This window comes from Sciurus carolinensis, chromosome 14 (assembly GCF_902686445.1).
Source record: "Sciurus carolinensis chromosome 14, mSciCar1.2, whole genome shotgun sequence".
NCBI classification, from domain to species: Eukaryota; Metazoa; Chordata; class Mammalia; order Rodentia; family Sciuridae; genus Sciurus; species Sciurus carolinensis.
Window position 1 is genome coordinate 61073098 of NC_062226.1, and position 27497 is coordinate 61100594.

General features: G+C 36.2%; 1 long non-coding RNA gene across 1 annotated transcript in view; it reads right to left on the reverse strand.

Moving 5' to 3' along the window:
* LOC124963979 (uncharacterized) overlaps positions 1-27497 on the reverse strand; it is a 77755-nt gene that overhangs the window by 33682 nt on the left and 16576 nt on the right. The window contains exon 2 of the long non-coding RNA XR_007104859.1: positions 26864-26977. This is a non-coding gene — a long non-coding RNA (uncharacterized LOC124963979). The remainder of the gene's footprint in view (positions 1-26863; positions 26978-27497) is intronic.

The following is a 27497-nucleotide window of genomic DNA, read 5'->3' on the forward strand; positions in this document are numbered from 1 at the left end:
GAGTGCGTGCCTCACACGTGTGAGGCACTGGGTTTGATCCTCAGCACCACATAAAAGTAAATACATAAAAAGATATTGTGCACATTTACAACTAAAAAAAATTAAAAATAAGTAAAGTACAGCAAATTCGATGATTAAAAAAAAAAAAAAAAAAACATGCTATGAATAAAAACAAAGTAACTGGATAAATACAGGAGTACCCTGGAAGAAAAGAGGTAGGGCTACTGTTAGGCCTTGTGGGCCATTTCAAACACCTAAATTTTAATCTCAATAATTTTGAAAAATGGATGAGTTTTGTGTGGAAAGGGATGGCAAACTATCTTTCACTTTACTAGATCAGAATCAAAGAGACCTGTTTGGAGGCTATTGCCTTAGTCCAAGTGATCAAGCTTGAGCCAGCTGCAGGTGTGAGAAGTAGTAAGTGTGTGTGCGTGGAGAGTAAAGCCACATAATGTTGATGGATGAACTGATTGTACTGGAAAGGAGAAACAAGAATTGCTTTGTATGGACCATTGGAAACTGCAGTTGCCAAAGACAACAGGAGTCATAGGATGTGGAGATGGAGATAAGGAGTAGGACTTCACTAAGTTTGTGAGTCCTGTTGGTGTATGAAAATCTCCTCCTTGCCCAAGTTGTTCATACCCTCATCCTGTTCCTTTTTCCATGGTGTGGTGGTTTGGGTGGGTTGGGACAATGCCAATGTACTCCATAGTGTGTGGGACCCTGTCTCATTCTGCATGTGCACAGTACCCCAGCCCCTGCACTGCCTTAAAGACCCATGCTCTTTCTGTTGAAACAATTGGAAAGTCAGCAGGGCACTGTCATTACAGACTTAGTGACCACACATACCACCATTGTCCAGTAATATAACAATAATTCTTTCAGCTATCTAATGTGCTTCAGTAATGACTTCAACACAGTACTTACATCTCAAGTTCTCATGTATTAAAAAATGAATTTTTATAACATTTTGCAATTTAAAAAGCTTCCCTTTGCACATACATATTGTTCTTTTTGTTGCTGATATTCAAGAATATTTTTAAGAAATTCCCTCTGCTTTGCTTTTAGTGTATATATTTTCATTCTTAGTTCCCGAGAATTGATCATCTTATGTTAAAAGGATACTAAATCAATATTATTCATTTAAAGATAATGTTGCTTAATATTTAGAGAGCTCCATGTAATACAAAATAAACGTCCCTAGAGAACAGGTTGTTAGTGAAATAAATTTGAGGAAACCTGCCAAGGCTGGAACTTCATCAGAATAACCTAAGAAGTAGCTTTAAATATTCATACTCCATCCTTATCTATCTGCCAGCCAACCCCCATGAGTACTTTGTGTAATTCTCTTTTGGTGGTTCTAGAATAGGCCCTGGAATCTTTATTTAACATATATTCTGCCATTTGTTCTAATCAGCTAAATACAGGAACCATTAGGGGAAAAAATCCTCTAATGCCCCCAAAATAACCTCAGTTACTTATTATGAAATGGACTAGAATTAAGTTAATTAGTAAAATATATTCTCCTGAAATCACTGCTCATAGAGTAATGTTAAGAGAAAGCCAAAAGAACTAGTGCCATTTGTTTCTTCTATTGGACTTTACTTGACATAGAAGGGAATAAACCCAGTTTATATTATACATGCAATCTATTCTCACAAGGAATGAAGTATTTTTAATCATATGTCACTACTTGGTTTTAAAAAGTGGCTATTTAGTCTTATATATTTGCACACAAATATGAATTTCTATAGTGCATTCATTCCCTGAAATATGGGAAGGAGAGGATTTGGAACTGGCAATGTTGCCTACAGTTCATTTAATTATGACTGCATATTTGGTTAGGGACAAAGTAAATTCAATGAAGCATTAAAATCAAACATCCCTTTAATTAAACTGGAAAAGAGACTGACTTTGTCTTATTGTTTATTTTTATTAATAGAATGAGAATACTATGTCTCCAAAGAAATATCATCATTCCTCTGAAATAAAGATGCTTCCATTCAGCCACATTGTCTATCAACTTGAATCTGACCCACAACTCATCTAGTTTAATATTTTTTGGAAAAGTCTTTCAAAGCATGGAATGCCATGCAAATTGTTATTGTTACTGATATTTTATGTGGTAATCTGCATACTTGCAGATGGTACAAATGGGCTTTACTCAAATCATGAAGGATTAAGAAAATTCACAACCTTCAAAACTATTGGCCCTTACTTAAGCTTGGTAGACTAAACATATCCTGCTTAAATGAAAGAAACAGTGCAGCAAGCAGCCTTTCAAATTAATTAAAGCAAACGTCACAAAGCATTTATTTGGCCAGTGCCTTTGCTGAGTTTTAAAATGTTTAATGTCATAATAAGTAATACATTTTACAAGAAGCACACATATATTAGTCCTCGCCCTATTGAACTCTCATAATTTAAATTATTCATCTGTTCTGGTAAATATTTGAATTGGCTATTCATATGTGATATTTATATTAGAGAAAAAAATTTTACATAGAAACTTTTTTGGTATATACTGATACTTCAGTTAATCTCCAATAGACAGCAGTTCCTCAGCAAAGTCTAAGTGAACGTCTATTAGCAAATGATGTTCTCTGCATGCAAATTCCCTCATCAAGTCTATTACAAATAGAATATACAATGTATATAACACAGTGCAACATTTTCACAATGGTAATAACCAACCCCTACAATCCATTTGAGGGGATCTTATTATTTGAGCTCTATTTACAAATGACATTTCAGACTTGTTTGCTGATCCACTTGACATACATTTGTATGAGCCATGGAGAGGAAATTGTTTCTAGTTATAGGCTGTCATTGGCTACCAAACATACTTTCTTCAGAAAGACATTTTTATTCTTTCACAAGGATTAACATTAGTATTTTTTTGTTCCTTCACAAATTGAAATAACAAATAAATTGTACACAAATGTAGATATCAGAGACCAATGTAAAGGAATAGAAGACATTAAGAAGACTGGTATATGTAGGGTTTGCCCTATGTATAAGTTTTTATTTTTTTTTCAATTTTTTATTCCTTACCTCAATCTTTTTATTTCCCTTCTCCTTTCCCTGACTTTTTCAAGTTTTTCTTCTGTCTTTGAAAATCTCTAGATTTTTTTAAATAAAAAATTTATCTTGTATTAGAGAAAAAGACAAAATTTACAGGAAAAAGTGAAAATAGAGTTATTGTACAAATGTATTCATGATAGTGTCCATTAAAACAAACTGCATTTAAGTGAGCATTTGATTTACATGCAATTTTGGAACCTGCTCCTGATATATAGAGTGTAACTTAAATGATCATCAAACTGGCACCTGCTGAGGCAAGTTAGGTTAAATGAATAACCCAAAATAGCAACAAATACACTCAATCAAACATTCACTTTCAGTTGCTTTCAATACCCAACACCCAGGTGATCACCATAGATGAGGTCAGTAAGAAAAACATGCACAATCAAATAATACTGGGTACAAATACGGAGATTCAATCTTTAAAAAGATTCCCTTACTTTGGGGTACCTCTTAATCAGAGAGTAATAAGCAGTGTTCTCTTAGAATCCAGAAAAAATTTTGATTTTTCTGGAATTTACTAGAACACTCTCCTCAGAAAGAATACATGACCTCTGTTTCCCTTGAGTTGCAAAACATTGAAAAGGAAAGATGGACTCTACATTAATTGAAATAATTCTGATCACCTGGTTTCTTGAAATTCTAATGCAAATTAGAGGCACTCTTGATTTTAATGAAAATTTTTGTTTTATTGTGAACATAAAAATTTACATGAAAAGTAAATGCCCAGTTTTTCATAGTAATCATTTCCCTTCAACATCTATTGTTAAACCAGTTTTCCTATGTTTAGGGTAAACATTTCAATCTTTGGACTCACTCTTACAAAAGTACTCATTATACTAAAATTACCTGTCTGGATTATTTGTTCCCCTAGCAAGTCTCAAAATATCTTCAAGGCAAAACTTCTTTATCAGCAATATATTCCTAATATTTAATATAAAGTAGACACCATGATCTTAATAATATTAGATAACATTAAGAGCCTACTATGTACCTGGCACAGTTTTAAATGCTTAGTATATCTTCATATCAATCCTCAGACAATGTCATTATACCCATTTTAGAAATGAACAAATTGAAGCAGAGTAAGATATGTCATTTTCCCAGAATAAAACAACTAGTAAGTGACCCAGCTGATGTTCCACCTAGGGAGTCTGTACTCCTAAACACTATGTCACAAGCACAGAGTGTAAATAGACCCATAATAAATATTTCCTCATTGGACAGATATCTGCAATTTTGATATGTACATAGAATGTAGTCAAACTGTCAATCTCAGTTAAACAACAGAAGGGGGAAATGAGGCTAATAACCAATTCAGACAAATTGTCTCAAAGACAATTGACTTTAAGATAAGGTATTAAATGTGAGATATCATATAGCTTTATCGGGGTGGTACAGTCACCCTTAGGAAGGTGGAATAATACCCAGTGATGTATAAATTTTTTAAATACTAGAAGCAATTAATAGACATATCAGTGCTCAGAAGCCCAAAGCACTGAGACTTTCTGTGGTTCTATGGGAAGGGAAGCGTAGGGGATAATAGCTAGGGAATTAAATAATTCAATATGTAAATAGGAAAAGAGGAAGGGAAATCAATTAATTAAGTTACAAGAATTGAATATTTAGGTCATTAATAAATAAAGCCTTGTATTAAGACTATTTGTAAGAGCAATAGGCTCACTAAGTGTGTTTAATGTGAATGTGTATTGAAGACTAAATAAAGTTTCCTAAGTAGACTGTTTTATTGTCCTCATACTAAATATTCATTATTGCTACTTTCTTAATGTGGGATTAAAGAAATGATATCACATTATCATTATTTTAAACTTAAGATTTATAATTTTTAATTTTTAATTACATTCTGGCCACAGTGAGAAATACTGCTGTACTATGAACCCTGCTGAGTTCCCTGCTCTGATATAAGCAGTGTTCCCCAAAGGAACATATCTGCAGCTACAATTTAGTCTTCCCTTTTACATGAAGCCTGAACCCTTTTATTCAATTGAACTGAGTTCTTTAAAACATTCAGTAGACAAATCTCATCACATACATTACATATATGAACAAATAAACCACATAATATTCAGAAAATGGGCGTGCATAATTTTTAATTTTTTAGTGCTGGGATTAATCTTTTTTTTCAGTACTGGGGCCTCAAGCATGCAAAGCAAGAACTCTAACACTGAGATGAACCCTATTTTTTTTTAAAAGCAGCTACATGTTTAGTCAAAATTAGAACCCCAAGATCTGCTCAGGCTTACTAGATTCCTCAACACATTAGCCTTTACAAATAATTGCATGACTTGCCATCAAAATAAGTGCGATAATGGACATTATGCTGTTGTACATACATATGTAATGGGATGTATGTTTTGAATATAGGTATTTGACATGTAATCCTGAATTAAGAACCCTGAATAATCTGTTGACTACTAACTGCATGATGTGTGCTTGTTTCTGTGTTCTATGTGTATTCATGACTACATGGCTACATGGGTTGGGGAGGTTAAAGGGAGGTTAATGATTAGAAATATTTTGAAATATATACATATCTCCTATTCAGAATGATCTGTTAACAACGGTTTTCATTTACAAATTTTATTTTAAAAATTGAAATAGCCAAACACCACGGTTGAGCACATGCTTTGAGCTGATAATCTAGCTTCTACTTTGCCCATATAGGAAAAGCATTTGTGGTAAATAAATCCACAAATTATTTGTCATGCCAACATGTTTGAATAATGTACTGTATGGATGAGTTTATGAATTTATTTTAGGTCTCGAATAAAACTGGCAGCCAATTTGGAAGGTAGAGAGGAATAAATGAATGGGTAGCTTAGGGTACCTTGTTAACCACATAAATCTCTGGCAAGATCAAATTCTGGCAGTTAAGAGACAGATGCCATTTAACCAGAATGCTTTCTTTTCCTACATTCCTGCCCCTATGGCATTCCCTCCTTTGTTGGTCTTGGTTCACTTTCTCTGAGTTTACTTTCTTTACTCTTTTCCCAAGTACTCTCATCAGACACTTAAGGAAAGACTGATAAATGTACATCAAAATGTACATCTCCAGCTTTGACCACTACCTCCCACTCAAATATGGACACCTAGTCACTTATTTAACAGATGCATCTGATTTTCATGAATAGTCTAAATTTATCAGCTCTGAAACAGGACTTTTGATTGTTCTTCATTAAAGTGGAATATTTGGTCATCTCAATGATTGCTCAAACCTTTCAATTTGGACTACCAACCATTGCTGCCTTGTCTAAGGACCACTTATGTATAGACTGTCTGCAGTATTCTTTCCAAGTACATTTCCAGTCAATTCACTTCTTTATCCTTACACCACCCACTTAGTTCATGCCCCATTATTTCTCACTATATGCTATGAGTTTAACAAACTAGTCAGCTCATCTACAAATATTGAGGCCAATTAGTCAGTGTCCTTTCTGATTGGTTGGCACCTTTTCTGATTAATAAGTGCCAAAAACTATAGAAATTGTTAAATATTTCTAATCTTGCCATAAACTGCTTTCTCTGATTCTTTTCTTACTCTCTTCAGTTTATGTTTTATATCAATGAAAAATAAATTACCTATTTAAAATAGACAGTGGCTTATATCATTCCCTATTTAAAATACTGCAAAGTCTCCATTAGTCCTAGAATAAAAGCCTATCTCCTAGTTTTGGTTTTAAACCCCTGTAGAACGTGGCACAGCCTACATGGTAAATAGCACCTCTTACTCATTCACAATGCTAATAGGCATCATGGCCTCCTTTCTATATCTGGAGCATTCCAAGTTCCTACCCATCTTAACACGACTGTCTCTTCTGCCTGGACCATTTTCCCCTTACTGTTCATGTGACTGCCACTGTGTCCTTCAAGTTTCAGTTCAAATGTTACCTACTCAGAAAAACCTTCACACTCTAAAACAGCCATACCGCCATCAATCTTTGATTATTTTCTTGTTTTTTAATTGCTGTTTATTTGTTGTATGTTTATCATGTGTCTCCTCTCCTGCAGCATAGTTCTAAAAGGGCAAGAAATTTTATTTCTGCTATACGACACTGTATCTAATGTTTGAACATAGTATGTGCTCAGTAAATAACAAACCTGTAGATCCATGATTATCTGACTTGGAACATAGTAAATAGTATTTGTGGACTTGAGAATCACTTTAGATCAGTGATTCTCACTTGGGGGATATATTTTATCATGAATTCAAACAAAAGGCATTTATTTCTCAATCACACATTGTGTGCCAGGTATTTTGCTACCTCCTGAAAAATATTTGAGTTGAAACAGAAGATAAAAGGCAAAATTCCTTCTCTGAAGACTCTCAGAGTCTAAAGTGGGAGATAGCTCCTTTATTAGTTATAACACTGCTAACTTAGACATAAACACAGGTACTATAGGAAGAAGGTAAATCGAACTAAACCAGAATGGTAACAGAGTAGAAAAGTAAACTAGAAAGAGCTTCTGTGTAAGGTAATTCCTCCAGTGAGTACTGGTAGTCAAATAGGGATGGTTCTATGGATAGAAGTATCAGCCCTTCTCTGACAGAAAGATGCTCCTATGACAGGCTGTTGGATTGGGTCACCTATAGTCAAGCAGGGTTTTGTGATACTTCCTGACCACTTTGTCTAAGGACAAAGTCAGTTCTGCTAATGATAGCTGCCATACTAATGAGACACCTAGTCTCAGGCAAGTTCATACTTTCATTAATGGTTTATTTTGATATCTCTTCTGCTATTAGACTGTGAGAAGCTTAATAGAGACTGGCACACAAAAGGAACTAGAAAAAATGCTGCATGGATGGACAGGAGTGGGGAGGAAACAAGGAAGGGAGAGAAGGGGAAGCAGCTGCTCAGTACAGCAGTGTTTTATTATAAGGAGTTAACAAAATAGTGACAGGATTTTCAGTGTTTGGGTTATTTTCTGCTATCAAGTATGTCCGGTGGCTGGCAACTTTTGCAACAATTTTGAAATCTGTGTAAAACAGGGAAAATTGCCCAGATTTATGATTTCTTTGTGGTTTGCCTCCTATAACATTTTTGATGCAAACATAAAGTCTTATAAACTGGCAAACGATGCAACAAGGCTGAATGGAAACTGGCTGATTTCAAGTTTATTATTTGAGGTCAAAAAGAAATGAGGCTTGAAATAGCAGCCACCAGGTCTGAACTCACCAGGAATCAAATGAATCAGATTTGGTAGAAGCTGAATAGTTTGATTTTGTTAGTTCTTTCTATTTTTTTTTAAAGGCAATTTTAGAGCAGAGATTCTATAATTGCTTGATTTTTTTTTTTTTGTCTTATAATTGTCTTGAAAGCAATTATGGCCATTTTGTAATTTCTGCTCTGGTCTAATTTCAGTCTACAATTGACCAACCATGTTAGAAATGCATCAATAAATATATTGATTATATGGTGGTATTTTCTCTATCTATTCCGAGATTGTTATTTAGAAAAATGAAGGCATTCTTAATTTGGCACAAGGAAACAGACTAGAGAGATTAATGGATAAAATCTAACTGATGGGTACAAATAATATTCAATGAAGACTGTCATAAAAGTCTACATCTTTTTTTCAGACTGACTCACAATATTCATTACTACCCCATACTTTACCCAAGAAGTTGTCTATTGTGTCACCAAAGACAGCTATGCCATAATATTTTAGAATGCATAATGCACACTTAAATACAGTATGACTTATGTCCTTGCTTCTTATCTATAGATATGCACACAAAAGAATATTTTATCCACACTTGCTTTATGCTTTGACTTCTAGTCATAATAAATTTCTTTCTCTGCACTTTACCAAAACTTTTTTAGTCTTTTTCCCACAACCTACCTTTTAGACAACACATCTATATACATAGTCTATGCATTGGTCAATTTACTTTTGCTAAGATGCGTTTTAACTTAGACTCCATTTCTTCTGTTTGTCCAGTTTGTCTAAATTGACGTCACCATCCCCCATACTATCCTCTCTCACACAATTTTATTGACCCTGAATCATGGAAGATATTCCTGTTGAACCTTGTTGAAATAATGTTTGATTTGTTCTACATTTGCACTTCATGACTTTGGAGCCTACTCTTCAACAAATGGTATGTTCCTTACATGCTAGAAATATTCTTTAGTATAATTTGACATAAAATAAAACAAGCTATAGTCTTTTCTTGTGACATAACCCAGGTTTCACTCTAGAAAATATAATTACTTTTTAATAGTTTTTGTAAGAAATGATATGTTTCATTTTTATCAGTTTGCAGACTGATTACTTAGCTAACAACATGTGGCTTTCTTGTTGCCATTGGACAGTTTTTTGTTTCCCAGGATATAGTTGATTGTATATGGGCGAGAGAGCAGATTTGCGTATCAACCTTCTAATCTGGACTATGATAAGTCTTTTAATTTTGCATGGCATGCATCTGGCAGTCTCTTTCAAGTTGATAGTTAATATATGCCTTGTTCTACTGAGGAATTAGGATACCCTTTATGTCATGCCTGAGGAGCTCTGGAAAGGACACATACAGCCTGCTGAAGAGGAAGCTGTGCTAGCATTTCAGGAAGATGTCCTGGCACCCGCATCCAGGTCTACATCAGAATTGTATTTTTATACCTAAATTGGAGCTATTTGGCACAGACAGCATGAGGCCATGACTACATTATTATCCCTAAATCTAACTGCAAATGAAAATAATGTTTCAATGTTCACAAAATGGCAAACTCTTTTCTACTAAAAATGGAGAATTGCCTTCACAAACAGAACAGTTTTACTTTGGCTCTCAATTCTCCTCTCCAAGTATCTTAAGCTTGTTTAAAAATAAGTACAGTGAATTTAAGTATCTTATAGATGCCATTGTCCATGTGTTACCGCCTCTGAAGGTATGTTTTTTTAAAAAATAAATGGTAATAACTGTATTGATGATGATATTACTCTTCATGCAAGAAACAATTATTTATACTGGGAGCAAAGTTGGGTTTCTATTTTTTATCCAGGGGGATGATGACTTTTCTCAGAGTTGTTCATACTCTTTCCTGCACATTACCATATGCATTGGCATAAACATTAATTGGGAATATGGGTGTAGTCTCTGTCTATGAAACAGAATGTAGCTAAATGGGAAACACAGGATTTCAATCCAAGTTTCTCTGGACAGCTGAACCAAGTAACCATATGTTCATGCCATGTACTGTAGTAAGTACTACAGCATTTCAAGATGGGACAGCACTTAGAGATCATCAAGCTTAAAATCCTCTTAAACATTTAGCTAAAACTATGTTTAGGATATAGCAGAGTCCAGTATAAAATCAAAGATGGAGATCTGACAAAACAGAAAAAAAAATTAAAAATAGATCAATGCCACTTAATGTTTTGCAGCATTAAACTAACTGCATTCATAAGTTTGGGACATTTATTGACTCAATAATTTTTTATTCATTAAGATTTATTATTGATTTATGTCTTTGGTTATGTGAATAGAAGTAAAAAAAAAATTAAAAATCTTGTTTTAAAATGCTAACTAGCTTTTTATAGACTAGATCCTATATAGTTGTTGCTTCTAGTAGCAAATCTAGAAATAATACCTGATAGATAAGGTAACAATAACCATTTTGTGATATGGCATTTATGGCAGAATCTCAGGAAACTGTCACTGAGTGACATATAGAGTCTGCTCATGTTAAGAGTGAAATTTTCTTCAAAGCATCTACCTTTTGTTTTCTAAATAAGTGCCTAGTAACTAATGAATGGGGTAAAGGGAGGGGTCTCCCCTTATTTAAAAAATGTTGGGAACATCAAATAAATGCTGATAGTAACTATTTGATATTTATTCAACATCTTTGGTATATAGACTATAAAAATCTTTAGAACAATTCATAGATTCAATAATATTGATCTGTACAGGAGCCAAAACATATCCAGTCAAGTCTTCATAGGGAGGAAAATTTTCAGATAAATAAAAAAATAATTTATCATGTTTAATATGTGGTTGGTAATTTCAATAACATCTATGCCATTTTCTTTGTGCTCTATTTACTATAAGAAAAATTATCCAGACTTCTTAATCAATGTATGAACTGAAAATTAGATACCTGTAGTTGTTGTATAACCTTCATAAGTTTTCTTTGCCTCACCAATAAAAGCAAGGCTTTACTTTATAACATGGTTGTAACAATTAAATGAAATCATACAAAGGGTAGTTAGTATACCACTTAGCACTTAGCATGGAAGAAGTGCTAGTTCTTAGTTATGTTTTAGATTTGAACAAGGGAGAGTTTCCAACAATGATACAGGCACTAGGAAGGGTTTATACTTAGATGTCACCATCTACTGAAATGTTGTAGATAAGATCCTTGGAAAGTCTGGACTACAACAGTAGTTTTTAATTTTGCTATATAAAAAAAATTCTGAAGAAAATTATAAACTACAAAATCAGGGTATTATTCCAAGTCTACCCATTAGATTCTCCAGGCTGGGACCTGAGAATATACATTTTTACCATCCTCTATAGGTGTCTGTTTCCTGATTGAAAATTACCTGTAAAATTAATTTCTAGAATACCACCAATTCAGAGACATTTAAAATCTGTGTCTATACCTGAAGAGGTATAGAGGCATGTGTAGCTTTTATATTTGACAAACTTTCACATTGTCCCAACTGTCATACATCTATACAATAGTGAACGATATTGATGATAATGAGACAGATTGCCTGAGTGCTACTGAGGTTTTTGGAGATGTTTTCTAGAGGCTTCTAAAGCACCACAAGTGCCATTAGGCATGTGTCATTTCCCAATAGTGATGTGCTGTATTCAACAAGATGTTATTAAGAAACACAAATGTGACTTCTTCAAATAATTTTGGGGAACATATTTCTTCAGTCTAGCACTTCTCTAATCTATAACTTCCCAAAACTTTAAGATGCCAGTGTATACTGAGTTTCTAGACAGGGATATAACCAGGTATATCCAAGCTTATTAGACTAGGGCTCTTCACTTGGCATCTACCTATTGGTAGCCTTCAAGGAAAAATATTTCAGCAGAACATAATTTGGAAAATTGTATGACTTCAATCATTATATTTCAAACACAAATTTTAAATGTTATATGGTTTGAGATAGAAAGCATTATAGATATTGATTCAGTGGTCATTTAATCCTGCAAAGTATAATTTATAAGATTATGTCTGAAATTCTAGACCTATGTCAGTTTCAATAGAAATTTCTTCAACTTTGTTCAAAAACTAGTTTTTATAAATATTTCACAACCCAGAGAGTTATATTGTCACCCTTTTTACTAAATTAAATTTCTGATACATTGCAGGGGAAGCTCATTTTTTTTATTGCTGTTAAGAGGTAACACATAGAGACAAGGCCTACAAGTTTTAGAAAGACACCTTATTGGTCCCTGCAGTAATTTATAGCACAGTTAACCAATGAAATGATGAGAAGTCATAATAAGATAAACCAAAAATGTTAGACGATTCAACTTCACTTCTGTAGAGCACTCAGCATACCATAAAAATAACATAAGGTTTGATGAATATTTTTCCTGTTGCTGAAAAAACAGATTACACACATTCCCAGTAGTTTGGGTGTCATGATCTTTCCACATGACATGGAAATATATGAAAGTTTGTGGATGAATAATGTCCACCTTCACTTCTATAGTTTTAGGCCCTCTAACTTTCCTTTGTAATTGTAGAATAAAATATAGTGTGATTCTAACTTTTGTCAGAAGTAGTGTCGAGTTTTTACTTTGTTTAAAATGCATGTACAATTTTTCAAAATGAACCCAACTATTATATATAGCTATAATGTTCTAATAAATAAAAAAAAAGATAAAGTATTCTAATAATTTAAGGTAGAAGGAGAACTTCATTCTTCATTGATCATAGGAATTGAAATTATTTTAAAAAGGCATCAAGGTGATCCAAGATGGCGGCCTAGAGGGTGACTGCACCCCCAGTCGCTCCAGAACCCAGGAGTTAAGAAGGGGAGGCATTGAGAGACTCGGACTGAAATAGAGCCACAGGTGAGTCTGCCCACTGGATAAAGCTCGGCCCGGGTGGCAGGCCCAGATAGAGGTGGCTTGTCGGAGCAGGGCAGGGCAGCTAGAGTCTTCCACAGGCAGCCCTGCACACTCCGGCGGTGGGCCCCGCCCACACAGTCAGCTTCTCCAGGTTCTTTGAGCAGGCCCCCTAGTGAGAGCCTTTCTGACCAGAACAAGCTCCAAGTCCCGGAGCCAGCGCAGAGTACTCTGGCACGCAAGCAGCTTCAGGGACCAGGATAGGGCAGCCAGAGACTTCCCCAAGCAGCCTGGACCCCTACGGTGGGAGGTGTCTTTCAAGGCTAGCTTCTCGGAGCAGACCGCCCAGTGAGAGGCTTTCTACATAGAGCCAGCCACAAGTCCCCGAGCCAACGGAGAGCTTCGATCCACAAGCAGCCTCTGGGATCAGGGCAGGGCAGCCAGAGACTTCTCCAGGCAGCTCTGCCCACTCCGGCCGCAGGCTCTTTCCATGGGGTGATCCAAGATGGCGGCCTAGAGGGTGACTGCATCTCCAGTCGCTCCAGAACCCAGGACACAAGAAAGGGAGGCTTTGAGAGACTTGGACAAAAATAGAGTCACGGGGTGAGTCTCCCCCACTGGGCAAAACATGGCTTGGGCAGCAGGCACAGATAGGGGTGGCTTATAAGAGCAGGGCAGGGCAGCTAGAGTCTTCCCCAGGTAGCCTTCCACACTCCGGCGGTGGGCTCCTCCCACACGGCCAGCTGCACGGTGCCGGCCCCCAGTGAGAGCCTTTCCACACAGAGCCAGCTCCAAACCCTGGAACCAGTAGGGGGCTAGGGGCAGCTTTCTTCGGATGCACTGCATTATCAAATTCCTCCAAGACATCAGGCTACTAAAGGCTAGGAGGTGATACACTGGAAATCTACCGGGACACTATAAGCCAATAGAGGAAATCTGCAATATCTCAGGGTCCCACTGACAGCTGACCAATATGAGAAAACAAGGGAAGAAAATGTCCCAAACAAACCTAGATACTACATCAATAAAACCCAATGACAGCACAGCAGAAGAAATGTCAGAAAGGGAGTTCAGAATGTACGTAATTAAAACGATCAGGGAAGCTAATGAGGAGATGAAAGAGCAAATGCAGGCAATGAAGGAGGAGATGAAAGAGCAAATGCAGGCATTAAATGATCGCACCAATCAACAGTTAAAAAGACCAAATACGGGAAGCAAGAGATCATTTCAATAAAGAGTAAGAGATCATTTCAATAAAGAGTTAGAGATACTGAAAAAAAAAAAAAAAAAAAACTGAAATCCTTGAAATGAAGGAAACAATAAACCAAGTTAAAAACTCCATAGATAGCATAACCAATAGAATAGAACACCTGGAAGAAAGAACCTCAGACATTGAAGACAAATTATTTAATCTTGAAAACAAAGTTGGCCAAACAGAGAAGATGGTAAGAAATCATGAACAGAATCTACAAGAATTATGGGATATCATGAAAAGGCCAAATTTAAGAATTATTGGGATTGAGGAAGGCTTAGAGAAACAAACCAAAGGAATGAACAATCTATTCAATGAAATAATATCAGAAAATTTCCCAAATCTGAAGAATGAAATGGAAAACCAAGTACAAGAGGCTTATAGAACTCCAAACATACAAAATTACAATAGACCCACACCAAGGCACATTATTATGAAAATACCTAACATACAAAATAAAGACAGAATTTTAAAGGCCGTGAGAGAAAAGAATCAAATTACATTCAGAGGGAAACCAATAAGAATATCAGCAGATTTTTCAATCCAGACCCTAAAAGCTAGAAGGGCCTGGAACAACATTTACCAATCCCTGAAAAAAAACGGATGCCAACCAAGAATCTTATACCCAGCAAAACTTACCTTCAAATTTGACGATGAAATAAGATCCTTCCATGATAAACAAAAGCTAAAGGAATTTACAAAAAGAAAGCCAGCATTACAGAACATTCTCAGCAAAATATTCCATGAGGAAGAGATGAAAAACAATGATGCAAATCAGCAACAGGAGGCGCTAGCCTAAAGGAATAGCCAAATAAAGGAGAAACCAAATCATGTCAAAAACAAATATGAGTCAAATGACTGGGAATACAAATCATATCACAATAATAACCCTGAATGTTAATGGCCTGAACTCATCAATCAAAAGACATAGACTGGCAGATTGGATTAAAAAGAAAAATCCAACAATATGCTGCCTGCAAGAGTCTCATCTCATAGAAAGAGACACCCATAGACTAAAGGTGAAAGGACGGGGAAAAACATACCATGCGCACGGACACAGCAAAAAAGCTGGAGTATCCATCCTCATTTCAGATAATGTGGACTTCAAACCAAAACAAGTCAGAAGGGATGAAGAAGGACATTACATGCTCCTTAAGGGAAGCATAAATCAGCAAGACATAACAATCATAAATATCTATGCCCCGAACATTGGCTCATCCACGTACGTCAAACAAGTCCTTCTCAATTCCAGAAATCAAATAGACCACAACACAATAATACTAGGTGATTTTAACACACCTCTCTCACCACTGGATAGATCATCCAAACAAAAATTGAATAAAGAAACTATAGATCTCAACAACACAATCAACAATTTAGACTTAACGGACATATATAGAATATACCATCCAAAAAGAACGAATACACTTTCTTCTCAGCAGCACATGGATCCTTCTCTAAAATAGACCATATTTTATGCCACAAAGCTACTGTTAGCAAATACAAGAAGATAGAGATACTACCTTGTTCTCTATCAGATCATAATGGATTGAAATTAGAAATAAATGACAGAATAAAAAACAGAAACTTCTCCAATACCTGGAGATTAAATAATACACTATTATATGATGAATGGATAACAGAAGACATCAGGAGGGAAATAAAAAAATTCTTAGAAGTAAACGAGAACAAAGACACATCATATCAAAATCTCTGGGACACTATGAAAGCAGTACTTAGAGGAAGATTTATTTCATGGGGCGCATTCAAAAAAAGAAGTAGAAATCAACAAATAAACGACTTAACACTACAGCTCAAAGGGCTAGAAAAAGAAGAGCAGACCAATACCAAAAGTAGTAGAAGACAGGAAATAGTTAAAATCAGAGCCGAAATCAACGAAATCGAAACAAAAGAAACAATTGGAAAAATTAACAAAATAAATAATTGGTTCTTTGAAAAAAATAAATAAAATTGATAAACCCTTAGCCACACTAACAAAGAGAAAGAGGGAGAAAACTCAAATTACTAAAATTCGGAATGAACAAGGAAACATCACAACAGACACGAGTGAAATACAAAACATAATTAGAAGCTATTTTGAAAATCTATACTCCAACAAAACAGAAAACCTCGAAGACATCAACAAATTTCTAGAGACATATGAATTACCTAAACTGAACGAGGAGGACATACACAACTTAAATAAACCAATTTCAAGCAATGAAATAGAAGAGGTCATCAAAAGTCTTCCAACAAAGCAAAGTCCGGGACCAGATGGGTTCTCAGCCGAGTTCTACAAAACCTTTAAAGAAGAGCTCATTCCAATACTCCTCAAACTATTCCATGAAATAGAAGAGGAGGGAACCCTCCCAAACTCGTTCTATGAAGCCAATATCACCCTGATACCTAAACCAGACAGAGACACATCGAGGAAAGAAAATTTCAGACCAATATCCTTAATGAACATCGACGCAAAAATTCTCAACAAAATTTTAGCAAATCGCATACAAATATATATTAAAAAGATAGTGCACCACGATCAAGTGGGTTTTATCCCAGGGATGCAAGGTTGGTTCAACATTCGGAAATCAATAAATGTCATTCACCATATCACTAGACTTAAAGTCAAGAATCACATGATTATTTCAATAGATGCAGAAAAAGCATTCGATAAAATACAGCATCCCTTCATGCTGAAAACACTAGAAAAAATTGGGGTAGTGGGAACATTCCTTAACATTATAAAGGCAATCTACACTAAGCTCATGGCCAATATCATTCTAAATGGTGAAAAACTGAAAGCGTTCCACCTAAAAACTGGAACAAGGCAGGGATGCCCTCTTTCACCACTTCTATTCAACATCGTCCTTGAGACTCTAGCCAGAGCAATTAGACAAACCAAAGAAATTAAAGGGATACGAATTGGAAAAGAAGAACTCAAACTATCCCTGTTCGCTGACGACATGATTATATATTTAGAGGAACCTGGAAATTCCACCAGAAAACTTTTAGAACTCATAAGTGAATTCAGTAAAGTAGCAGGTTACAAGATCAATGCTCATAAATCCAATGCATTTTTATACATAAGTGATGAATCTTCAGAGAAGAAATTAGGAAAACTACCCCATTCACAATAGCCTCGAAAAATTAAAATACTTGGGAATCAATCTCACAAAAGAGGTGAAAGACCTCTACAATGAGAACTACAGAACACTAAAGAAAGAAATTAAAGAAAACCTTAGAAGATGGAAAGATCTCCCATGTTCCTGGATAGGCAGAATTAATATTGTCAAAATGGCTATACTACCTAAAGTGCTATACAGATTCAATGCAATTCCAATTAAAATCCCAATGATGTACCTTGCAGAAATAGAGCAAGCAATTATGAAATTCATCTGGAAGAATAAAAAACCTAGAATAGCTAAAGCAATCCTCAGTAGCAAGAGCGAAGCAGGGGGTATTGCAATACCAGATCTTCAACTCTACTACAAAGCAATAGTAACAAAAACGGCATGGTATCGATACCAAAATAGACAGGTAGATCAATGGTACAGAATAGAGGACATGGACACAAACCCAAATAAATACAATTTTCTCATACTAGACAAAGATTCCAAAAATATGCAATGGAGAAAAGATAGCCTCTTTGACAAATGGTGCTGGGAAAACTGGAAAACCATATGCAATAGAATGAAATTAAACCCCTATCTCTCACCCTACACAAAACTCAACTCAAAATGGATCAAGGACCTCGGAATCAGACCAGAGACCCTGCATCTTATAGAAGAAAAAGTAGGTCCAAATCTTCAACTTGTTGGCTTAGGATCAGACTTCCTTAACAGGACTCCCATAGCACAAGAAATAAAAGCAAGAATCAACAACTGGGATAGATTCAAATAAAAAACTTTCTCTCAGCAAAGGAAACTATCAGCAATGTGAAGAGAGAGCCTACAGAGTGGGAGAATATCTTTACCAACCATACTTCAGATAGAGCGCTAATTTCCAGAATCTATAAAGAACTCAAAAAACTCTACACGAAGAATACAAATAATCCAATCAACAAATGGGCTAAGGAAATGAACAGACACTTCACAGAAGAAGATGTACAAGTAATCAACAGATATATGAAAAAATGTTCAACATCCCTAGTAATAAGGGAAATGCAAATCAAAACTACCCTAAGATTTCATCTCACCCCAATTAGAATGGCGATTATCAAGAATACAAGCAACAATAGGTGTTGGCGAGGATGTGGTGAAAAAGGAACACTCATACATTGCTGGTGGGGTTGCAAATTAGTGCAGCCACTCTGGAAAGCAGTGTGGAGATTCCTCAGAAAGCTTGGAATGGAAACACCATTTGACCCAGCTATCCCACTCCTTGGCCTATACCCAAAGGACTTAAAATCAGCATACTACAGAGATACAGCCACATCAATGTTCATTGCTGCTCAATTCACCATAGCCAGATTGTGGAACCAACCTAGATGCCCTTCAGTTGATGAATGGATAAAGAAACTGTGGCATATATATGATGGAATATTACTCCGCAATGAAGAATGATAAAATTATGGCATTTGCAGGCAAATGGATGAAATTGGAGAATATCATGCTAAGTGAGATAAGCCAATCTCAAAAATCTAAAAGAGGAATGATCTCGCTGATAAGTGGATGAGGACATATAATGGGGGGGAGGGGTTAGCATTAGGTTTAGGGTTAGGTTTAGGGTTAGGGATAAGGAGAGCGGTAAGAATGAAGGAAAGGACTGTATAGAGGGAAAAGAGGGGTGGGAGGGGTGAGGGTGAAGGGAAAAAAAATAATCAAACATCATTGCCCTATGTAAACGTATGATTACACAAATGGTATGCCTTGACTCTATGTACAAATAGAGAAACAACATGAATCCCATTTGTATACAATAATAAAAAAAAAATGTTTTGAACAATCATTTGAATAAAAGACAGAATCCCAGGGTAACTTTATTTGAATAAATAAATTCTGGTATGTAAAAAATAAAAAATAAATTTTAAAAAAGGCATCATATATTAAATTATTATAATATACTTTCAAACCACCTTATTTGTTCAATTACCAGCTATCCATACTTGCGAGCAACTTCTAGGCCAACAGAAACATCCTGTCGTCTTAACTGACCAATGCTGTATTTTTATGCATTTAAGAACATTATTTTCAGTTTTTTAAAGGGGGATAGAGTAAGTACAAAGCTAGAATAGTCTAGTTTCTTTCCTTTGTGCAGGCTAGCAGAGTAGCTATTTAGATTCTTGACACAGACAATAAAAACAAACCTTCCTAGAAGGTAGATAGGAAACCAGGGCATGACTGAAAAGTTGCTGGGTACTAGATCATTGTGCAGGTACTGTGAAATTGGGCAAGATTTTTCTATTCCCCCTTTAACATCCGCAGAAAATTGTCAGCTAAGTGAGACTAACTGGATTGTATCTGTTCACTCAACTTGTGAATCTTTGCAGTGTTAGGATCAAGTTTACTATGGATTCTCAAGTGGAGCATGCTAATAACTGAGGCAATATTTTAATTTGCATATTATTTTTCTGCAATGTGTAACTCCTAAAAGCATATTTAAATACTTTAATTATGTTACTCTGCTTTCAATCCTGCAAACCACCTTTGAGTGTTATAACAACTATTGTTTGGATCCTGAAATGACCCAAAGACCCACGTGTGGACAATTCTTTGCCCTAGTTATCAGATTTGGAAGTAGATCTGTCCAGAGCTAATGCATTTTGTGCTTCTGATACTCTCTCGCATGTTCCACATAAGGACTTGTATCTAAGTTTACAGCTATTAAGGTTTAAAATTATTTTTCTGGGAAAAAGGGGCATTGTCTGGTCATGATGGCACACTACCATATGTACAAAAGAATACATCAATCTAGTTTTTCAACTAATTAGACAAAAGAACTGAGCACTTTATTATTTTCAAAAACATTATTACCTATGACATTGTGTTTAGTTTCAAGCTTCTTCCTAATACACTAACATTAAAATAAAGCTTTCCTGGTGGAGCTGTAGCTCAAGGAGTCGAGTGCTTGCCTACCGTGCACAAGGCCCTGGGTTTGATCCCCAGTGATGTAAAAAAAATGAATAAAGTGTTCCCATGTTTACTTTATTTTAGGAAAACCTGCATTCCATGCTTTCATTTATTCATCTATTTTTTTTCACAAATTTTACTCATTAATGGTGTTACAACAGAGTTTTTGCAGACACTGAGTTAAAGTATGTTTGAATAAGAAAATATCTTGTACCTCAGTCTGATCAACTTATCAAAGAATTTTGAATATACAAAGTACTTAGGAAATTTCTCAATTATAAAATAATTTAAAAATAGCTGGCAGTGCATAGTGTCTTGTGAGGTGTAGCCATTTCATGCACATTATCTCATTTGAATCATTTTATTATGCTTAAGTACAATACATACTTTAAGTTATTAAAATGGTAAGCTAATAAGTAAAACAAGATGTTAATGAAAGTGTTACAGCACAATGGAACTGCGTTTTACAAATCTAACAATCTTTTTATACTCAAGAATTAATTACTTGAATATAAGTTGAGCATACCCTGAAAGAAAGGGGAAAAAAAACTAAGCTCTCATTTGATAAAAAAAAAAAAAAAAAAAAAAGATACTAATTTTAGATCAGGTTCCACTTACTTATTACAAGGTAAAAATTCACAAAGCACAAAAGTTACTTCAAAGGTCCTATTCAGTAGTACAGACACCATCTTTCTTTTTTCAAGAATCATCTATCTTTAATATATTTGGAAAAGAGAGAGTTAGACCCATGTCTGTCCTGTTCCTCCTGTCCCAAGTTCTTCTCCACCACTCAGACATCTCTCCTAGGTAACTTATCATTTATTTGACAATATTTGCTTCAAAAATATTGAATGAATCCCTACTATCCATCAGGCAATGTGGTAAACAATGGGGAGCCAAAAGTGAGCACACTATGCTTCTGGGTTAGTGAAAAAAAATCACAAATGCACCATGACAAACTGGGGCAAGTGCTGTGAACAAGAAGCACAGTGGACTAGGTGAGGATGCAATGGAACACTGGACCCACTTGGTGGAGGGAAACTTTTCCTGTGCAGTTAAAAGTAAGGTAAAATCAATAACTGGGATAGATTCAAACTAAAAAGCTTTCTCTCAGCAAAGGAAACTATCAGCAATGCAAAGACAGAGCCTACAGAGTGGGAGAATATCTTTGCCAATCATACTTCAGATAGAGCACTAATCTCCAGAATCTATAAAGAACTCAAAAAACTCTACACCAAGAATGCAAGTAATCCAATCGACAAATGGACTAAGGAAATGAACAGACACTTCACAGAAGAAGACCTACAAACAATCAACAAACATATGAAAAAATGTTCAACATCTCTAGTAATAAGAGAAATGCAAATCAAAACCACCCTAAGATTCCATCTCACCCCAATTAGAATGGCCATTATCAAGAATACAAGCAACAACAGGTGTTGGCGAGGATGTGGGGAGAAAGGTACACTCATACATTGCTGGTGGGGCTGCAAATTAGTGCAGCCACTCTGGAAAGCAGTGTGGAGACTCCTTAGAAAACTTGGAATGGAACCACCATTTGACCCAGCTATCCCACTCCTTGGCCTATACCCAAAGGACTTAAAATCAGCATATTACAGAGATACAGCCACATCAATGTTCATAGCTGCTCAGTTCACAATAGCCAGATTGTGGAACCAACCTAGATGTCCTTCAATTGATGAATGGATAAAGAAACTGTGGTATATATATACAATGGAATATTACTCAGCCATAAAGAATGATAAAATTATGGCATTTGCAGGCAAATGGATGAAATTGGAGAATATCATGCTAAGTGAGATAAGCCAATCTCAAAAAAACAAAGGACAAATGATATCGCTAATAAGTGGATGATGACACATAATGGGGGGGGAGGGGTTAATGTTAGGGTTAGAGTTAGGGTTAGGGAGGGGGGCAAGAATGGAGGAAGGAAGGACTGTATAGAGGGAAAAGAGGGGTGGGAGGGGTGGGGGGAAGGGAAAAAATAACAGAATGAATCAAACATTACCCTATGTAAATTTATGATTACACAAATGGTATGCCTTGACGCCATGTACAAACAGAGAAACAACATGTATCCCATTTGTTTACAATAAAAAAAAGGAAAAAAAAAAAAAGTAAGGTAAAATCAGAAAGGTGACTTGAAAAATAATCACTCCCCAAAAAAACTTTTAAATGAAGGTTTTTGGATGCGTCAGACTTTAAAATGCATTTAAATATGGAAATGACTATCCTTAATATAAGGTTTCCCCTCAGAATCTAAGGGAAAAGTGTTAAATGAAACTGTCTATGCAGAGGAACACACTCTTAATTTCTAGGCTTGCCTTCCTCCCCTGAAGACCTCCCTTCTCAAGCACCACAGTCAGCAGCCTCTTGCCCCTCACGGCGTCTGCAGAATGCATTAACTACCAGCAACACCTTTGCCAAAGTCAAAAAGTTATTTTGCCTGCAACAGTATCAAAGCCTGTGAGTATGTGGAACGATCACTCTACTTTTCCATCGAGGGTAACAATCTAGGACACCTTGAGTGTGGTTCTTTAAAGCCTATCCACCAGGATGAGATGTCAATAGACCATTTCAGGTGGAGAGTCTCCTAAGAACAATATGCATTCTTGTGCTTGTAACCTTTTAAATTCAAATTCATGAAGAAAAGATTTCCTTAAACGTCTCATAATCTACACAGGAGCTACTCCAAGCAGAACAGAAGCGGCCCTTCACATCGTCATTTGGGGCACAGATTTTGGGCTGTTCCCAAGAACCAGAGATGGGTAAGAATTGACATCCATGTCAAAATCATGTCCCCTAAAACCAGCCACTGCCTAACTATAGAAAGATGAGACAAGAGCTCTTCATTGATTTTCCCTTATGTTTTTAGAGTGACCTTCTTGATCAAGGAATACCTTGGAATCTTTATGGAAAGAAAGAAAGCATCTTTCCCTCATGACCTTGTCATGCCCAGGAATGGACGATGACAGGTAGCTCTAACACATACACTTAAGTTGTGCACTGAGGTTTGGGAAATGTCAATAATGCATGTTTTTGATACAATTAGGAAATATTTACCATGATGAAATCAAATATCTTTGGATCGTGCCTGTATACAAAACCAAATGAGGCTTCACGTCTCCCTCAAGTCCTGAAAAGACTCCTGTGGAAGTGGCCTTTCCCAGGCTAAGCTTTCTAAAGACAGTCCTTATCATTTTATAACTCAGCACATTCACTGTTCCATTATGGAGCTATCAGCTAACAGGACACAAAAGCAGACACAAGCATTCATTTCACCTGTTTGACCATCAATACCCATCCCTCTTTGCACCCAGAATTACCCTGTGGAACCCAAGTAATCTGTACCAGACCTTACCAGGTGACATGATTAACCCAGTCTTTGTTTTGGTTGCCCTAAGTGACAGTTTTTATGTTTGAAAATTCAGGTCAAAGGAGTGCACTTTGCAACTCTTTGTTTACAAGAGTCTTCCCCATGTTATTCCACTTGCCTGGAATAGCCCACTCAGAGAGTAAACCTGGGAAAATAAAACTTGCTAGCTCACCCTGAATAGTCCTTTCTGTTCACAGTCTCTTATTCAATTGCTCCAAATACCAGACCCTTTGTGTGTATGTGTGTGTGTGTGAACACTAAGTCAACTGACACCTGATACCTGACCATAGTATATTCAATATCTTTAAAAAAAAAAAAACTGAAACTTCATTTTAATTTATTATTCTTGGACATAATTCTTCAAAGTGTGAAAACAGGGTCATAGTACCTTGTGCATATGCTTGAAAAATACTTTCTTGTTCCTCGTTGGCAGCATCTCTAAGGTTTCTGTCATCCTATCTGTTACTTCTAACATGCAGTATCAGAGAGGGATGGTTTACAACACTTCCAATTCATAGAAGTCCAGTTAACTACTAATTGTGCAATTCTAGGATTGGGATTCTAGATGTTACCACTTCAAAACACATCACTTTCCTTACCATGTTTTCTTTTATCCGGTGAATAGGAAATGTACCAGGGAAAAGATTGACTTGGACTCTCCTAGCTCCCCTAGTTTCCTGATCCTACTTTAGAACAGCTCTCTGTATCTTCACTACAATACTGGAAACACGTTCAGGACAGAATTTTCCAGAACAGAATTTTCCTCTTTGTTATTGACATTCATTAGTACTTTGTGTGCAGTCACTGCACATTAAATATCTAAAAACTTCAATATAGATATCAAGCAGAGAGATGGGTACAGTGGAGAATTCTACATATAAAAGGGAAGAAGTAGGAGCTCCAATAGAGAAAGTTCGTCCTGTGGCGATCTTATCAAAGAACAAAAACACATTTCTTTTTCCTCTTCAAAGGTTTGTGATCCAAACACCTGCTGAAGTAACTCAAGAAGTACAAAACATATTTACAATGGCCCCATGGATTTTATCTACTTTCAAGTTATCTCATGGGAAATAGAACTCAAAACCCCTGATTTCCTCATAATTTCTTTCACAATTTTACTAAGACTAAAATTCTATGTGATTTTAAGCCTGCACATTTATTCTCTTTCTTAAAAGCTTTTCATTTTGCCATTTGATGAATATTGGAAGCGAGTGGATTATCTGGATAAAGAGAATTAGTTGAGGTTTGCATCAGTCAAGAGAGTAAAGCCACCAGAGGTTTTAAGGGAGTGCCTTACAATATAAATAGTCCTAATCTCCTTCAAGCATTGACTTTCAAGAAAGAGAATTTTCTCAAGGCCAGTATTTTTAATCAGCTAGATCTGCAACAAGATTGAAAGTAATGCTGGCGATAACGGAAACGGGCTGTGAGGGAGAAAAAGCAGCTAGAGTCAATGATCTGATTCATGAGGAATGTTAGAGACTGGAGAGGAGGGGGAAATTAAGAAGTCTCTGGGATCCCCTAACTACTTCCAGCTCTAAAACAGCCATCCAAAGTCATCCCTGCCTGAAGTGAAAATGTACCATTTGGACAGGAACGAGTTATTAGCTGGAGGAGGGCACCCATCGAGTTGCTTCAAATGTAGACTGTGCTTTAACGTTCCCTGTGTTTCCATTTTTCATGCCAGAAAAGGATCAGTGCCAGCTACAAAACAGGTGGAATTATTCTAGCAAGCTTTGTAGGCAGAAAAGAGAATGGGATATGTGTTTTACTGGAGATGGTGGGGCAGCAGTAAAAGCAGATAAGGTTACAGCAAAATGAGAAAAGAAATATTCCCCAGCCACAAATTATTGGAACTGGACTCTCAGCAGCAGCGACCTGCACCCACATTTTTGTACCTTCTTTTCTCCAAAAAGAAACAAGGAAAGTACTTCTGAAGTACCTGCCTTTGCAGAGGGGAGGGTTTATTTTGTTTAGGGTCATGCAATTTAAATGCCTCTGGAATTATTTCAGATATATTTTCTTGTGCTGGTAGGATTTTTAAAAGATTTCCTTAAGAATCTGCACAAAAAGGAAAAGGATTTTTCACTCGGAAAAGAGGAACACATCACTGAAAGCATTTAAGAACTTGCGTGCGATTTGCCTTTGAAAACATTTGAAAAGCAGGCTACAGACCCTCAGGCAAAATTGTTACACCAATACTATTCTATCCAGGTCACTTGTTAGCAGAGGCAAGATGCGATCAGATAGTCGCTGTTTTTGGCAATTTCCAAAGTGTGTATTGGGTTTTCAGGAAGAAATTTGTTTAGAATCTTTAATATGGAGTCTCTGCTGCTCAAAAATGATGAGCCCAGTGTTGCCTTGGGTCATGGCTAACCACTTCTAGAAGGAGAACTCACAGGGCAAAGGGAAGTCACCTGCAAGGGAAGTAATTTAATGTTCCTTCTGTAAAGATGCAATGGATTTCAGGAAATGTTTTTTGTATAATCAACACATTGAAAAATCAGAATCAGAATGTATTGAACACTGTCCCAAGCACTGGAAGAAGTTCAATGAGAAAGAAAGAGACAGACAGAGAAAGAAAAAGAAAATCTAGTCATCTAGTTCCTCTGGACATGATACATTTCTCCATTTTTGTCTGGTGAATTCCTACTTATCCTTTGCAACTCAGCTCCATTTCACTTTCCCAGGAAAGTCTTTCCTGTTCCCCACAGGTCACATGCTCCCAACTTGGATAACTAGAGAGCTCACTTTATCTGCTGATCTTCCCTGCTGGATTAAAAATTGCCATGAAGACAAAAACAGTATCTTTCTCTCCATGTATTCCAGTACCTAGCACAGGGCTCAGCAAACCTCTTCTTTACAGGGCCCGATAGTAAATACATTAGACTTTGCAGGGCATATGGTATCTGTCTCAAGTGATCTACTTGTTGTAGTGCAAAAAGAAGCCAGGTACAACATGTAAATGAGTGAGTGTGGCTATATTCTGGTAAAACCTTATTTACAAAAATACACACCGTGCGTGTTTGTACAGGGCTTGTCCTGCGGTCTCTCATTTGCTGACTGGCTTGGAGCAAAAATGTGCTTCAGTGAGAAGGTCTTTCAAACACACAGGCTGAGTTGATGGTGGTCTGTGGAGAGACAGGGAAGAGGATGTGTTTTAAAGCTCTCTGGTGATTGACTGATTTGCCAATTTGATGAGTGGGTAAGGGGCAGAGGACAAGTCCAAGTTTCTGGCTCAAGCAACTGATCATAAGAAGCAGACCATTACATAAAAAGAGTAGAAATACTACTCTTTTTCTTACTCACTGCAAGAAAGGAACCGCGAGTTATATTTGAAGCTTACAAAATATGAGAAATCCATGATATATCTCTAATAATGGCTTTTTAACTCACAGAAAAATACTTTTAATCCTTTGAATAAAGGTTCTACATTACTCCTTAAGTTGGATGATTTTTTTATTTGTTCTAATTAGTTATACATGACTGTAGAATGCATTTTGACATTACATAGATAAATGGAGTGTAACTTCTCATTTTTCTGGTTATACACAATGTAGAATTTCACCAGTCATGTAATCATATATGCACACAGAGTAATAATGTTCAATTCATTCCACTGTCCTTCCCTACCATAACCCTTCCCCTCCC